Below are 16,335 nucleotides of genomic sequence, written 5' to 3'. Positions count from 1 at the left end.
TTGTTGGAGCAAAGCAATTTGAGCTAGCAAAACGGAGTTGTTAGAGGATTCATCTTTACCTTTGGATGGCATAACTCGGGAATTGACATATTGGGCATCATGGATCGCCATAGATTCGATCGTGGAATGAGCAAGATCGGTGTCAATTTGATCAAACCGCCCATTGTTGGCGGAATCAAGAATCCTTCGCGACTCGGCACAACATCCATTGTAGAATGTTATTGCTAGAAACCAATCATCTAGCCCATGATGTGGTCATTGCCTTTGAAGCTCTTTGTACCTCTCCCAAGCTTCATATAAGCTCTCAAGAGCTTGTTGACGGAATCCGGTGATTTGGCTCCTCAAAGTTTGAGTTTTCTCCGGTGGAAAAAACTTTTGATAGAAAGCAAGAGCCAATGTCTCCCAATTGGTGATTCCCAAGGTGGTGCGGTCAAGGCTATTGATCCAAAGCTTGGCCTTGTCCTTCAAAGAGAAAGGGAAAAATATTTCCCTTTTTTGGGCTTGGGTGACGCCCGTTTGACGGATCATGGAGCAATAGTCACAAAAGTTTTGCACATGCAAATTGGGATCCTCCAAAGGAGTTCCTCCAAATTGCTTCCTCTCCACAAGGCTAATGAAAGCCGGCTTGATCTCGAATTCCGGCGCGGTGATTTGAGTAGTTGTGATTCCGGCCAGAAGCATGGCCGCGTAGGGCTTTGAGTGATCGGAAAGTTTCACCATCTTTTTGGTAGTAGATAGTGATGGTGGTGGAGTTGACGAACTTGAAACCTCCTCCTCTTCAAGAACCTCTAGATCGTCTAAGTAAGACTTTCTAGCACTTTCAACTTGTATGGGAGAAGTGGCTTCTTTCACTTCCTTCCAAAATCGTCGTCTTCTTCTAAAGGTTTTCTCGGGCTCGGAATCCGGTGAAAGCAATTCTCCACTACGAGAGGACCTAGGCATAAGACAACAATTTCTAGGAAAATGATAAGTAACGGTCTCAAGGAACAAGTGTTCCTCAAGACAAAATAAAACAAGATAAAAATCGACAATTCAATTGGTAATAAAACCGTGTCCCGGCAACGGCGCCAAAATTTGATAGGCTTATCGCGTACCTATGCAAAGATAAATTCCCTAAACACAAATAAATGTAGTAATAGAGGTCGAACACAAGGAAATGGGAATTACGTCGTGAACTGCTATGGGTAGATTTTTATCAAGGTCGACTTCGATTTGGTTTGGTTTGGTTGATTGCTGATTAATAAGAAAATGTAAAATATATAATAAAAGAGAGTCTAAGGGGTTCGGGTCACACATGCAAGAGTAAACATATGATTATGATAAATTCGGTACTAATAACATTGTCAATTGCTTAGGCTTAAAGATACCCAACTTGCGGCATTAGCATCAACCATAGACCGGGTCCTAGAGAAACTCTCGTCCATGACTAGGTCGTCCTACTATACATGCTTAGTCTAATTCAATTCCGTGCCTCTCGACTTATAGAACGAATGAACAAACTTAATCATTTGAATAAGGCCTTAAACAACGATTAAACGTGTCGATGCAAGCATGTGATAGAAGCAATATGAACAATATTATTATTAACTTATTTTATCATGTTTATATATTAAATTTATGCATGGCTCCCCTAGCCCTTAGACTAGGAAATTTAGCTACTCATACTAAAATGTAAATTGCAAACTGAATTAAGAGAAATGGTGAACATAATTGTATGATTTATATAAACTAATTGATTTAACATGTGGAAGAATTAAACTAAAGTAATCTAAACAAATTAACTGAAATAGAAATGTAGAGATATAAACTATAAGTAGAAATACCTTAAAAGTAGAGAACTTGTATGGAAGAACAATGTATAACCAAAAGCTTGAAATAACTTAGAACCAAATGTTTGAAGAACTACAAGATTAACTAATTTGTAAACTAATATGAAAACTATTGAGAGAATTATAATGCTTAAGGCTATTGTAAACTAAAACTTGGATGTAAAATTGGATGCCCAAGACCTTGGAACACCTCTCCTATTTATAGGAGAGGAAGAAGAAACGTAAACAATCAAGATGACTGCGGCCCCGATCGGGGTTGCATGGCCCCGATCGGGGTCGTGGTTATCCGGGCATTTTCTCTTAATTCCTCACTTAATTGCGTGAGGAATCCAATGTTTGCGATAAATGATCCTTAATGCACCCGATTAATGCTTCATAAATCCTCCTATGAGCATCCAAATGAGCATCCTAAGCTTGTTGGAATCTTATGATTTCCACCTTGACTTGGACTTGAACATTGGGCTTTGACTTTGATTGTTGGCAACATTTGCATTACTCATATTAATCCATCAATTTCTCCATGCAAAACCCAATCTAATGCTCCATGCTTAGTCCAACACTTGGTCTTGATTAGCTTAGTGAACTTGGTGTATAAAATGATAGGAAAAAGCCTCTAAATGCTTAGATTCCTACAAAACCGTAACAAACACAACAATACACCTAGGAAGACAAATATAAGCTTATGATACTATGATAAGTGCTAAATATCAAATAAAATGGAGCTAATATAGGGGGTGAAAGTATACAAAATATGCACTTATCAAACTCCCCCAAGCTAAACCCTTGCTTGTCCTCAAGCAAGAAACCAAATCCCATCAATTGCACTATCCAAACAAGCTATGCAAAATGATTTAAAAACCCGAATCAACATGGGCAAAGGACAAAGCAAAAACATGGATGAGATTTACATGACGGCGTAGCATGGAAAACTTGAAATGAACCATTAAGCTCTTGCATGATCTTTTGACTTATGGACTCTCACGGGGCACTCAACTCTTTTTATGTGAAAGGACAATTTTGTGAATAAACACTCGACTATCCTCGACCTATAATAATGTGCCCGCAATATAATATGGTAAACAATCAAAACCATTAAGCCAAAACAATCAAATGCAAGCATGATAAAGAAGCCAAATGGGTAGGAAGAAGGCAATATGTAATGGGTAAGAAGGGGGAACAAATGAATTATGGTAATATGGAGCTAATGTCAAGCTAGCAACAACCAAATGTAAGGATGCTCAATCCCAATTCTAACCCAATTTTGCAATTCAAATCATAAGAAAACTCTCCAAAATATGTGTATAATGCATGAGAATTTCCCACATCTTTTCTTCTTCTTTTTTTTTCCTTTCTTTTCAATGCATACTTCTTTTTTCATGCTTTTTCTCATTCATTCATTTTTTCCATCTTCATTTTTTTCATTTTCTTTCATTTTCCAATTTCATCACTTCAACTTTTTCATTTTTTTTCTCTTTTTTTTTCTTTCTTGAGCATTAAGACCAAGCTCACATGATATTCACACTTTGAAACAAATCCCAATTGAGCACCCAAACAAAACCAAACAAGCTACTAGCTCAACAAGGTAGGCAAGTTATAATGTAGCTAGGGAAAATTGTTTGTGAAAGGGGTCAAGAAGGCAATTATATTCATGTGAATGGCTCCAAAATGATTTAGCAAAATAATGCATGCTTACCAAGAGATGACATGAGAACCATACTTGTGCGTTTTGATGAAACACACATAATAAGGAGACATCTACACTCACCTAAGAGAGACCGGATATGGATGCATCGGTCTAAAGAGGTTCTACCTTACCATTTTGTAGGTTGCCACAAGTCAAGATCAAGCCATTTGGTTCATTCTTCATCTCCCACCTACTATGTCAAGACAACCCCATGTAGCTAATATCCCAACATGAAAGAATAAATCATTAGTAATAAGCCAATATTAGGATAAGCAAAGAGGAAAGTAGGCTACAAGCAAGCACAAAGCAAAAATTTCTCTAAAAAATTTTCAAATTTTCTACACTACATGCAAACTATTCTATATGCAAATGCAATATCTCCCCCCAAGCTAAACATCACATTGTCCTCAATGTGCCAACTATCCAAATTACCCAATCAAACCATAAAAATGGCTCAAAGCACAAAACAAGAAGGACTAGAGGTTATGTTTAATGGGTTGCAAGATCTAAACTAAAATGCAAAGCAATGAAAAACATACTCGACTCGCTAATCTCCCCCAAGCTAGCATGTATTCGGGAGATGAAGATGTTTCTTTGTGATTAAGGTGAAGAATTGCAGAAATATGGAAGAGAAAAGAAGAGAAAATACCATCGGGTGTGAAAATAATCGAAAGAATTTGATCACCCCGTTTTTTTTACCCGTATATAAAGAAGGCCGGGAAATCACAAAACCACGACCCCGATCGGGGTTGACCTCCTCTTCAGGTTTTGACTCTTTTCCGCATTGATTTAATTCCCTTCTTGTTTCTCGAAAACCACGTCCCCGAACGGGGTTGTTGTATGGGGAAGCGTGCTATATTCACTTCTAAACCTTCTTTCTTCCTTTTCACCTAAAGATCACAAAAAAGAAACATCGTCAAGTCGATCATTTTATTACTAATCTACGAAAAAACAATAAATTGCAGGAAATTAAAAACAAAAATAAATAAAAGCAATAAAAAGCTTGGGTTGCCTCCAAAGAAGCGCTAGTTTAACGTCCCACACGACGTAAGAAGCTATTCGATTCAAGTTTTGTTCTTGAGCTTGCCACCAACCAAGCTCCATTTCATAGCTATCTTTGCATTCCGCAACCATTTGAAATTGTTCAAATAAAATTTCTTTTTCCTCTTAGCACTCCTAGCATTAGTGCCTTTAGCATCATCACCTACAAAACAAACAACACCAACATCGTCCTCCAACGGATCCATTAGTGAGGATCCAAGCATAGTAGAGGCATAAGAAGAGTCCACAGTGCTAAATAAATAACAAGACTCTTGTAACATTGGGCTTCTTATGGTGTTGTTTTTGCTAAAGGAAACCCGGTCATCACCCACTTCCAACGTCAACCTCCCATTTTTCACATCAATTAACGCACCCGCGGTGCATAAAAATGGCCTATCCAATATAATTGGGGTTTGTGAGTCCTCGGCCATATCGAGTATGAGAAAGTCAACGGGTATGAAAAACTTGCCAACTTTGACGGGAACATCTTCTAAGACACCTATAGGTCGCTTTAAAGAACGGTCCGCCATTTGCAATGTAATACTTGTGCATTTTAAAGCACCCATGTTAAGTTTTTCACAAAGGGAATAGGGCATGACACTTACACTAGCACCTAGGCCGCAAAGGGCCTTATCAATGGTATATTTGCCTATAGTGCAAGGAATAGAATAGCTACCGGGGTCCTTAAGTTTCGGGGGACACTTGTTTTGTAAGAGTGCACTACACTCTTCGGTGAAAGCAATGGTCTCAACCTCATTGAAGGATCGCTTCTTTGAGAGGATTTCCTTCATAAACTTTGCGTAAGAAGGGACTTGGGTAAGCAATTCCATAAATGGGATAGTGACTTGCAAATTCTTACAAACTTCCAAAAATTTAGCAAACTTACCTTCCTCCTTGTGCTTTGCTAGACGATGGGGAAATGCTACTTGAACAACTTCCTTGGGAGGAGCATCCTCCACATCTTTCACTATCTCTTTCTCATTCTCCTTAGGAGCATCCACTTTCTTTGAAACGACATCACTCTCCTTAGCATTAGGAGAGATTTCTTCAACAACCACCTCATCACTTTCTTTTGGCATAGGAGACCCAACATCTTTGGCATCAAGCTTGCTCTTGTTCTTTAGCATCAACAATCGATGAGGAAATGGCACACGATCTTTAACAATAGGCTCTTCACTAGCCTTCTTTTTGTCATTTCCCCCAAGCTTAGTCTTTTTAACAACCACCTCATCATCCAAAGTCATGGATGGCCCATCATAGTTTGTGCCACTTCTCAAGTAAATAGAATTAACGGTTTCATGTGGTTGCTCACCTTGGGGAGGTAGTTGGCCGTTCTGTTTTTGAGAGCTAGAAGCGGCTAGTTGAGCCACTTGTTGTTCTAACATCTTGACCGCGGCACTATGAGCTTGATCATTTTTTTGAATTTGAGCCAACAATTCCCTTTGCTTTTGGATGATCATGCCCTCGAGCTTACCCACTCCTTGATTGTTTTGTTGGCCATTTTGTGGTGGATTTTGTTGGTAATTGTTTTGTGGGGGCCTTTGTTGATTTTGATAACCCGGTGGAGGGATATACTTTTGTTGTTGAGGAACATAGGCATTTTGTTGTGGTGGCGGTTGAGGGTTAAGCACATTATTGCTAGTGTAAGACAAGTTCGGATGGAATTTTGAATTCGGGTTATAAGTGTTGGAAAATGTACCCGGTGGATATGAACTTTGTCTAAAAGCTTGAAAAGCATTTACCTCTTCAATGGGGGCTCGGCAATTAGCGGCATAATGACCCGCACCTCCGCAACCTTTACACACAACGATCTGGCTTGTTGAGGACATGGCATTGACGTGTTGAACGGAATCTCTAGCATCCCTTTCCGCCAATTGTTGTTGGAGCAAAGCAATTTGAGCTAGCAAAATGGAGTTGTTAGAAGATTCATCTTTAACTTTGGATGGCACAACTCGGGAATTGACATATTGGGCATCATGGATCGCCATAGATTCGATCGTGGAATGAGCAAGATCGGTGTCAATTTGATCAAACTGCCCATTGTTGGCGGAATCAAGAATCCTTCGCGACTCGGCACAACATCCATTGTAGAATGTTATTGCTAGAAACCAATCATCTAGCCCATGATGTGGGCATTGCCTTTGAAGCTCTTTGTACCTCTCCCAAGCTTCATATAAGTTCTCAAGAGCTTGTTGACAGAATCCGGTGATTTGGCTCCTCAAAGTTTGAGTTTTCTCCGGTGGAAAAAACTTTTGATAGAAAGCAAGAGCCAATGTCTCCCAATTGGTGATTCCCAAGGTGGTGCGGTCAAGGCTATTGATCGAAAGCTTGGCCTTGTCCTTCAAAGAGAAAGGGAAAAGTATTTCCCTTATTTGGGCTTGCGAGACGCCCGTTTGATGGATCATGGAGCAATAGTCACAAAATTTTTGCACATGCAAATTAAGATCCTCCAAAGGACTTCCTCCAAATTGCTTCCTCTCCACAAGGCTAATGAAAGCCGGCTTGATCTCGAATTCCGGCGCGGTGATTTGAGTAGTTGTGATTCCGGCCGGAAGCATGGCCGCAGTGGGCTTTGAGTGATCGGAAAGTTTCACCATCTTTTTGGTAGTAGATAGTGATGGTGGTGGAGTTGACGAACTTGAAACCTCCTCCTCTTCAAGAACCTCTAGATCGTCTAAGTAAGACTTTCTAGCACTTTCAACTTGTATGGGAGAAGTGGCTTCTTTCACTTCCTTCCAAAATCGTCGTCTTCTTCTAAAGGTTTTCTCGGGCTCGGAATCCGGTGAAAGCAATTATCCACTACGAGAGGACCTGGGCATAAGACAAAAATTTCTAGGAAAATGATAAGTAACGGTCTCAAGGAACAAGTGTTCCTCAAGACAAAATAAAACAAGATAAAAATCGACAATTCAATTGGTAATAAAACCGTGTCCCCGGCAACGGCGCCAAAATTTGATAGGCTTATCGCGTATCTATGCAAAGATAAATTCCCTAAACACAAATAAATGTAGTAATAGGGGTCGAACACAAGGAAACGGGAATTACGTCGTGAATTGCTATGGGTATATTTTTATCAAGGTCGACTTCGATTTGGTTTGGTTTGGTTGAATTGATTGCTGATTAATAAGAATTATGATGTAAAATATATAATAAAAGAGAGTATAAGGGGTTCGGGTCACACATGCAAGAGTAAACATATGATTATGATAAATTCGGTACTAATAACATTGTCAATTGCTTAGGCTTAAAGATACCCACCTTGCGGCATTAGCATCAACCATAGACCGGGTCCTAGAGAAACTCTCGTCCATGACTATGTCGTCCTACTATACATGCTTAGTCTAATTCAATTCCGTGCCTCTCGACTTATAGAACGAATGAACAAACTTAATCATTTGAATAAGGCCTTAAACAACGATTAAACGTGACGATGCAAGCATGTGATAGAAGCAATATGAACAATATTATTATTAACTTATTTTATCATGTTTATATATTGAATTTATGCATGGCTCCCCTAGCCCTTAGACTAGGAAATTTAGCTACTCATACTAAAATGTAAATTGCAAACTGAATTAAGAGAAATGGTGAACATAATTGTATGATTTATATAAACTAATTGATTTAACATGTGGAAGAATTAAACTAAAGTAATCTAAACAAATTAACTGAAATAGAAATGTAGAGATATAAACTATAAGTAGAAATACCTTAAAAGTAGAGAACTTGTATGGAAGAACAATGTATAACCAAAAGCTTGAAATAACTTAGAACCAAATGTTTGAAGAACTATAAGATTAACTAATTTGTAAACTAATATGAAAACTATTGAGAGAATTATAATGCTTAAGGCTATTGTAAACTAAAACTTGGACATAAAATTGGATGCCCAAGACCTTGGAACACCTCTCCTATTTATAGGAGAGGAAGAAGAAACGTAAACAATCAAGATGACTGCGGCCCCGATCGGGGTTGCATGGCCCCGATCGGGGTCGTGGTTATCCGGGCATTTTCTCTTAATTCCTCACTTAATTGCGTGAGGAATCCAATGTTTGCGATAAATGATCCTTAATGCACCCGGTTAATGCTTCATAAATCCTCCTATGAGCATCCAAATGAGCATCCTAAGCTTGTTGGAATCTTATGATTTCCACCTTGACTTGGACTTGAACATTGGGCTTTGACTTTGATTGTTGGCAACATTTGCATTACTCATATTAATCCATCAATTTCTCCATGCAAAACCCAATCTAATGCTCCATGCTTAGTCCAACACTTGGTCTTGATTAGCTTAGTGAACTTGGTGTATAAAATGATAGGAAAAAGCCTCTAAATGCTTAGATTCCTACAAAACCGTAACAAACACAACAATACACCTAGGACAACAAATATTAGTTTATGATACTATGATAAGTGCTAAATATCAAATAAAATGGAGCTAATATAGGGGGTGAAAGTATACAAAATATGCACTTATCACTAGGTTACTACGGGACCACCATGGAAGCCGATTGCCGTAACTACGTCAAACATTGCAACAATTGCCAAATCTTCGCCAACATACAACACATACCGCCATCCCTTTTATACACAATGACCTCGCCCTGGCCTTTCTCAACCTGGGGCATCGACATCATCGGGAAAGTCAACCCGGTAGGCACCAAGGGGCATTATTTCGTCCTCGTCGCCATCGACTACTTGACCAAATCGGTGGAAGCGCAGTCATATACAGTCTTGACTGTCAAGTAAGTGGCCAAGTTCATCCAGAACAACATCCTTTGCCGATATGGGGTACCTCATGAGATCATCAGCGATCAAGGCTCTCACTTCCGGGCGGAAACTCAGGCCTTGCTGGACTAATACAAGATCAAATGACATCGATCATCCCCTTACCATCCCTAAACCAACAAAGCGGTCGAGACAGCTAACAAAACTCTTGTCACCATTATCAAGAAAATGCAAGACAACTACCGCGATTGGCCGAGCAAACTCCCATTCGCACTCTGGGACCGAACCTCCCTTCGAACACCGACAGGCACCACACCCTTCTACCTAGCATACGGTACGGAGGCAGTTCAACCGGTAGAGTTAGAGGTCCCTTCTCTACGCATCCTACTGGAGAGTCAAGTCCCTGAGGCGGAATGGACCCGTCGAAGGTACGGACAACTCACTCTTCTAGACGAACGGCGACTCAACGCCTTGCACAACGTCCAGCTATACCAACGACGTATACAATGGGCATTCAACAAGAGGGTCAAACCCAGGAACATCCAAGAAGGCGACTTGGTCCTCAAGTCAGTCCGATCACCGCTACCCGTCGATCCGAGGGGAAAATTCAAATCCAAATGGGCCGGGCCATACCTGGTTAAGAAAATACTTTCGGAGGGCGCAGTGAGACTGAGTGACCTAGATGGGGAGGATTTTACAAACCCGACCAACCTAGACCAACTCAAGAAATACTACCCTTGAACCATAGAAACCAACGACCTAGCCTAGTTTTACAATTAGCAACCACCTCAACCCTTTTCAAGTCAAGTTCCTCACACGCGTTCTGATTTGATATTGCATGTTTTATCGAGTCTAAGTTGCGGCACCTTGCCCGTTTCAAAGGTCCTTTGATCAGTTAAAGGCAACATCCATTTGCACTAAAACAAAAAAAAACCCCTGAACTACGAGCGTGGTTTGATTTCACCTCTTCAGGTGGATACGTAGGCAGTCCCTCTTATACATGAGGGATACAACCACAAAACCCAATGAAATTTACAAAACATTTTGAACTACGATCATGGTTTAATTTCACCTCTTCAGGTGGATACGTAGGCAGTCCTTTCTTACACAAGGAGGATACAACCATCCCCGTAATAAAAAATAAACATCACCCACATACAAAACATCATCCCCATCAAAAAAGAAAGGGAAAAGCATTCCCCTTTCCCACAAAAAATACAAAAAGAGCCTTTCTCCCTTCCTACAAAAATCCTACTTTCCCAAGTGCAAATGTTTAGGATGATTCAAATCGAATTGCCTTTACAAAATGGATAGAAGAAACAAGCGTTCACAATTTTTGACACAAGCAATCCTCTTATTTAATTAATAATGGGAGGGATTACAATTCCAACAACAAATAGAGCTCGACGAGTCTATAACTTGTCAAAGCTAAGGTGTCAACTAAAACACCTCACATAATAAAACTAGCACAAAACATACAATAACTAGCTAGTACAACATAATAAAAACTCACAACAATAATACAACATAATAATAAAGTGGGTAATGGAGGTCTTCACTCTTCCATTCTACTCTTGCCTTTTCCCTCGGGATACATCTTCTCCTTGTTCTTCTTGTTGGCCCGCCTAGCACGGATTTCCTCTTCAGAACGGATCCTCGACGGATCTAAGATGGCGACGGCCTTCGGTCTAGCACAAGACCCCATGTTCGACCCGAAACGAGCCCATGCATGGCCCACCATGTTCTTGGGACCCGAGCTTCTCCTCTTTGGTGGTCTCATCACATCCGGGCTAGCTCCATCAACATACTCCTCGAAGAAGGCACGGTTGGCCTTGCCAACCTCTCGATACTTCAAGTCGACAACCTCGTCCTTACGGAATTTGGACCTCTCTTCCAAGGACGGAGCTCGTGACCACTTGACATAAGCGGGAGTCACCCATGACGTGGCAACGGGGTTTGGTACCTCCCAAAGCGGCCAAGTGGCCCACCATCTTTCGAAGACCTCCACAAGCTCGGAGTTCCGGAAAACATTCTCTTGGACAAGGGTATCTTGAGCGGGCACCTTTTGTTGAAGCCCCATTTGCCTCATGAGCCTTTCGGGATAAATGAAGGAAGCAACCTTTAGACCCACCACCATCAAAGAACGAGGACTAGCACCCGAAGCGGGCAACCCCGTGAAGGACCTCAAGTGCCACCATGGCACCATCCAACACTACTACAAAACCTGTCAAGGACATCAGTGGGTGGACATCTGATGTTTTAAAAATCTGATGTAATAATTATGCACATCATATTTTTTCAAAAAACCGATGTTCATATAAACCTATGTACATCGGGTGTGTTTTTAAACCCATGCCCATTATTTCTGACCTTAATGGACATGTCGTTTCTAATAGAACCCATGTCTATTTAGTGGACAATTACATCGGGCTTACATAAGTCTGATGTTAACCCAATCTCCATTTTGCGCGCAAAAAAACTGTAACACCCCCATACTCCAAGTGCCTTACCAGGACCACTCAGGTATAAGGATACTACCATCTCGGTTGCCCGAGGTACTGAATATCATAAGACAATAAAGAAACGTACTTTTAAAGTAATTATAGATTAAGTGATTACATGTTCAAACCAAAACTAATAAAAGGAATTACAAGGTTCTCATACGGTCTCTGACTAAAACTATCAAAGCTACTAGACTTCGTCCGACACGGCGGAAGACTTCTAAGCGCCACGTGATGACTCATCCCAGCTATCCCATACGCGTCATATCACACCTGCTCAATAACTGCTCACCACCCCCGAATGGATCACCACAGTTTTTAAAACATTTAAACGGGGTCAGTACTAATCACACAATTCAATACATATATCAACAATAAGATAAAACAGAAATTTGAATGTCACACACACACACACACACCACCAACTCCCATCGTCTCAATCTTGGTCCCTTTGGACCTAGCCCGCCCGATGGGGGACCGCAGCCGTTCCCACCTAAGCCCCGCTCATCGTACGAGCGATAACCCTGTCCCATTAATGTGCACATCCCCTTTCGTGGCGGGTTCCACTAAGGGCGAAACTAGGGCGTGAGATCACTCCCGCAAGTGACCCCACTCAGCCGAGAACGCATCTCGAGAACCATCAACAACACAACCACAATCACAAACACAATTACAATCAACAAATCAATTAACTAACTACAGCACATCACCAATATCCCATTATGGGACTAATACTGAGTAGGAAATCCTACCTGGATAGCACAACACGCAGACGGTATCTACAGCTGTCTCAAAACGCCTCTTCTATGAACTCTCCTCCCTCGACGCAAGGAATCCAACGACACAAACTACGATGCAAACCGACCGTCTGAACTCCGGGAATTGTCAAGAACGCGATTAGGAAGAAGACAAGTTGCTTTCTCTCTTAAACAGGTTTTAGGTTTTGTAAAAAGTGATTTAGAACAAAGACGAATTGGTTTAAATACCTTAATCGCGTAATTAACAAAACCCGAGAAAACTCCCCCGTAAAACCGGACACTCGATCGAGTACCCAAGGTACTCGATCGAGTACCTAAGGTACTCGATCGAGTACCCCGACTACTCGATCGAGTACCCAACAGTCGAAACTATTTTATTTCGCAACTTGCCCTTACTCGACAGAGTAAGGGCTACTCGATAGAGTACCCCAAGACTTATAAATACGGAGTATTACGGTCTTCCCTCCTTAAAAGGAACTTCGTCCCCGAAGTTCAACCCATACATAAAAACAACCATCCAGACTCGACCAAGACACAACAACTTAGCTAAGGACTCAAGAACTCGACCGAACATAGAACATGAACTCTTAACCCCATTCTACCAACTATGTTTACTTCCACAACATGACTCACTATATCGTATCTACCACATATATATCTTTCACGACACCAACTCCATACATAACCAACTACCATCCTCTAATGCTGCTAGCTCCATAATATCATCAACTATCAAATCCAATACCAAGACACTCATAGACATCAAACGGAATGTTACATTCCACCACCCCTAAAAGGAACTTCGTCCTCGAAGTTTACTCACACTCATAACATCATCCTCCAACTGTTAACATTATATAAAATATTCCCCCACTCTGAAGCATCACACTACTACGAGCACGGCCATGGCCCTTTTATAAGTATTGTCCACAAAACAAATCCCTCCTTTACGCTACGCTAACACTCTACTTCCAATTATATTACCGCATGCACCACCATGAAACTCTCTTTTATTGCATCCTACTCCTCTTAAGACAAATGTTACGTCCTCGTAACTCGCTAATACTAAACCCTTAGCTATATTATCTCATTATCCTCATCACCACCCTATGTCAAAGATAACTGCCTATAACCTCATTTCCATAATCACTCCTATTTCTCAAGGCTCTCTTACTTCAACAGTTCTCATACTTCAAATCAATCTGCACACCCCTAACCTATACCATAAGGCTCGTAGCAAAATCACCATACTAACTCTCCATTATCACTTCAAACCAGCATACCTCGCTATGTAAAGCACTTATCTTCCAGAAGCATAACTCACGATCCGCACTCGTTACGTACACGCACACTAGATCCTCAAGTTCTTTCTTTCATTACCGCAAAATTCATACACAACTTAACATGACACTAATTTCCCCAACACCCCACACTCACTGTCTCAACAAAAGATTATGAACTACCTGCCGCTTTCAGCTCACTACAACACATGATCCACGAATCATTTCCCATTACCATGTCTACCGATGTCTCATCTGAAAACAAGATCAACATTACCGTAACAACCTCTCACAACCGCGTCCCATCAACAGATTATCACTATCCCATGACAACAACGAAACATATACAACTCTATTTCACATCATACTCTACCTCATTCCCAACTTAACCTAGTAACGAAAACATAAATAAGCAAGACAACTGTCTATCAGCACAAACTGAAACTCGTAGAGAGCTACATCAAACAAAACAACAATCCATGTATAACTGGTATGTACTTTCGAAACTCAAATCATAATCACCCCGCCTACTCCACCACAACCGGTGACGGCATCACAACGCCGCCACCAACAGCCACACCGTAGTGCGAAATTACCCGCATCACAACACTAAATATCGAGCCCGGATCACCACCCGAGGCACCACAACCACATCGATAGACATCACAACTACATACGATTCCATAAATACTGCCTCGGAAATAACCTTTCGGACAAGGAAACTTACTCCAATCCACTTTACTCTATCACAACGCAACATATTATATGAAATAACAGATAAGCATCTCATGAACATCATCTCTACCATTTCACGGAATACACGTGTGTTATTAATACACATAAAATTATAACTAGCCATGTCAAATTAATCAAATTATTACCTTTTTGGATATCATTCAATTAAACTACCGTGTCCAACATATATATTACAGAACATTCATAAAATAGCTTTATAATTATCACACCGTACCACTTCTTGTGAGGTCAGAACCTCACACAAACATTTACACATATCATAGACCCGTAATCACAACCAACTAGTCAATCCTGACCACGTAAGTTACCACTCAACAAAGGTTACCTGCCGTCCGAGCTTAACTCGCATGCCCCTCATCACATTCTTCCATTCGCATCACCAAAGACCTTACGCCATACATAACCATACAGCTAACACTCATTATGAGAAACCACCTCCTAAGACTATGTCTTATACTTCCTGACAACCATACTTTTATCAATTCAGTCTTTACAAAATCAGCCTCTTTAGAATTGCCACTTTTCTAATATACACTTTTCCTTAACCACTAGTCAAAGACCATAACACTACCCTTTGTCCAGGACATCAAACCTCTTCACTCATCTCTAAATATCATGATTTCTTTTCTATCTTTGGTTAACATCCCAAACAACGAACATCGAATCCATGAACAAAATTATCTCAACATTCTTCCCAATATTTTCCTTAATTGAATCATCATCCATTTCTCCACCAAAATCTCATATCATGCGGATATTCTTCTAACTTCTTACTTTCCTTAATTCCTCGAAACTCATTATCATTCATGTTGTCCTGAAACTCCTATATAACCTTCAGCTAACATCTTCGTGATACTATCACACATTTCGATGATTCCTTACCTTTACATCACATAACTCCGGTGAACATTTTCCTCAGCTTACTTTTATCCTTCTTTTCTCTTTACACTCAATAATACCAATTTAATAGCTCAACTCCTTATTACTTCTATCTAACCCTTTTGTGCACCAATTACCTTCTCATCGCTCCAAAACTCAAATCCCATTATTTTATATCGATATCATCTCCCTCTTTCTTACCACAAATATTCTCTTATTATGTCATCAATCACCCTTGCCACTAATACATCCATAGAATCAACGTTCTTGTTCAACAATTGCATCTCCTTCTTACATTTCTAGAAATCAAAATTCCTTTCATACCGCCAATTACCCAAGGAACTCACACAGTAGTTTCATCTTTTAATAAACCTCCCAAACTCACTCACTGTCTATAAATACACCTCGCGACATGTCTCCACAAAGTTCACTATATATTACTCTTCTCAACCCCTTTAAACGAACTTTCACTACCTAAATCCATAACCCACACGACTCCTAACCATTTCCCTCCTTAACTCTTTACACATCTCGAGCTGCCACTATCCACATTCTTACTTTCAATCTTTTCATTCTCACGTTCATTATACTCACATCATCCCTTGTCTATATTCACTTATTTCTACATTACTCAACACACAATCATATCACTCATCCCGTCTCGCAAAACGTGCGCCTTGCCTCAATAAACTATACCAATCTTCCTTTTCTTTTTCCACCATCTATCATAATCACTCATAATTCATGTCCTCCCCACCGAACTCATACTCATCATAGTGCCACTCTTTACAACATAAGATTGGGTAACTTACGCTTCAGGACCAACACATACGTAAAACAATGCATAAAGAAGTAATACAACACCTTTGAATTAAACGT

At 40.4% G+C, this 16,335-nt stretch overlaps 2 non-coding genes across 2 annotated transcripts; both read left to right on the top strand.

Annotated features, from left to right (window-relative positions):
• Window positions 1–241: 241 nt before the first annotated feature.
• Window positions 242–348, top strand: LOC141615626 (small nucleolar RNA R71). The gene has a single exon (XR_012530038.1). It is a non-coding gene; the product is annotated as a small nucleolar RNA R71 (small nucleolar RNA).
• A 6,324-nt stretch (window positions 349–6,672) lies between these two features.
• LOC141615577 (small nucleolar RNA R71) lies at window positions 6,673–6,779 on the top strand. The gene has a single exon (XR_012529992.1). It is a non-coding gene; the product is annotated as a small nucleolar RNA R71 (small nucleolar RNA).
• Window positions 6,780–16,335: the final 9,556 nt, after the last annotated feature.

The sequence above is a fragment of the Silene latifolia genome, chromosome 11 (genome assembly GCF_048544455.1).
Source record: "Silene latifolia isolate original U9 population chromosome 11, ASM4854445v1, whole genome shotgun sequence".
NCBI classification, from domain to species: domain Eukaryota; kingdom Viridiplantae; phylum Streptophyta; class Magnoliopsida; order Caryophyllales; family Caryophyllaceae; genus Silene; species Silene latifolia.
This window is presented reverse-complemented; position numbering and strand designations above follow the sequence as displayed.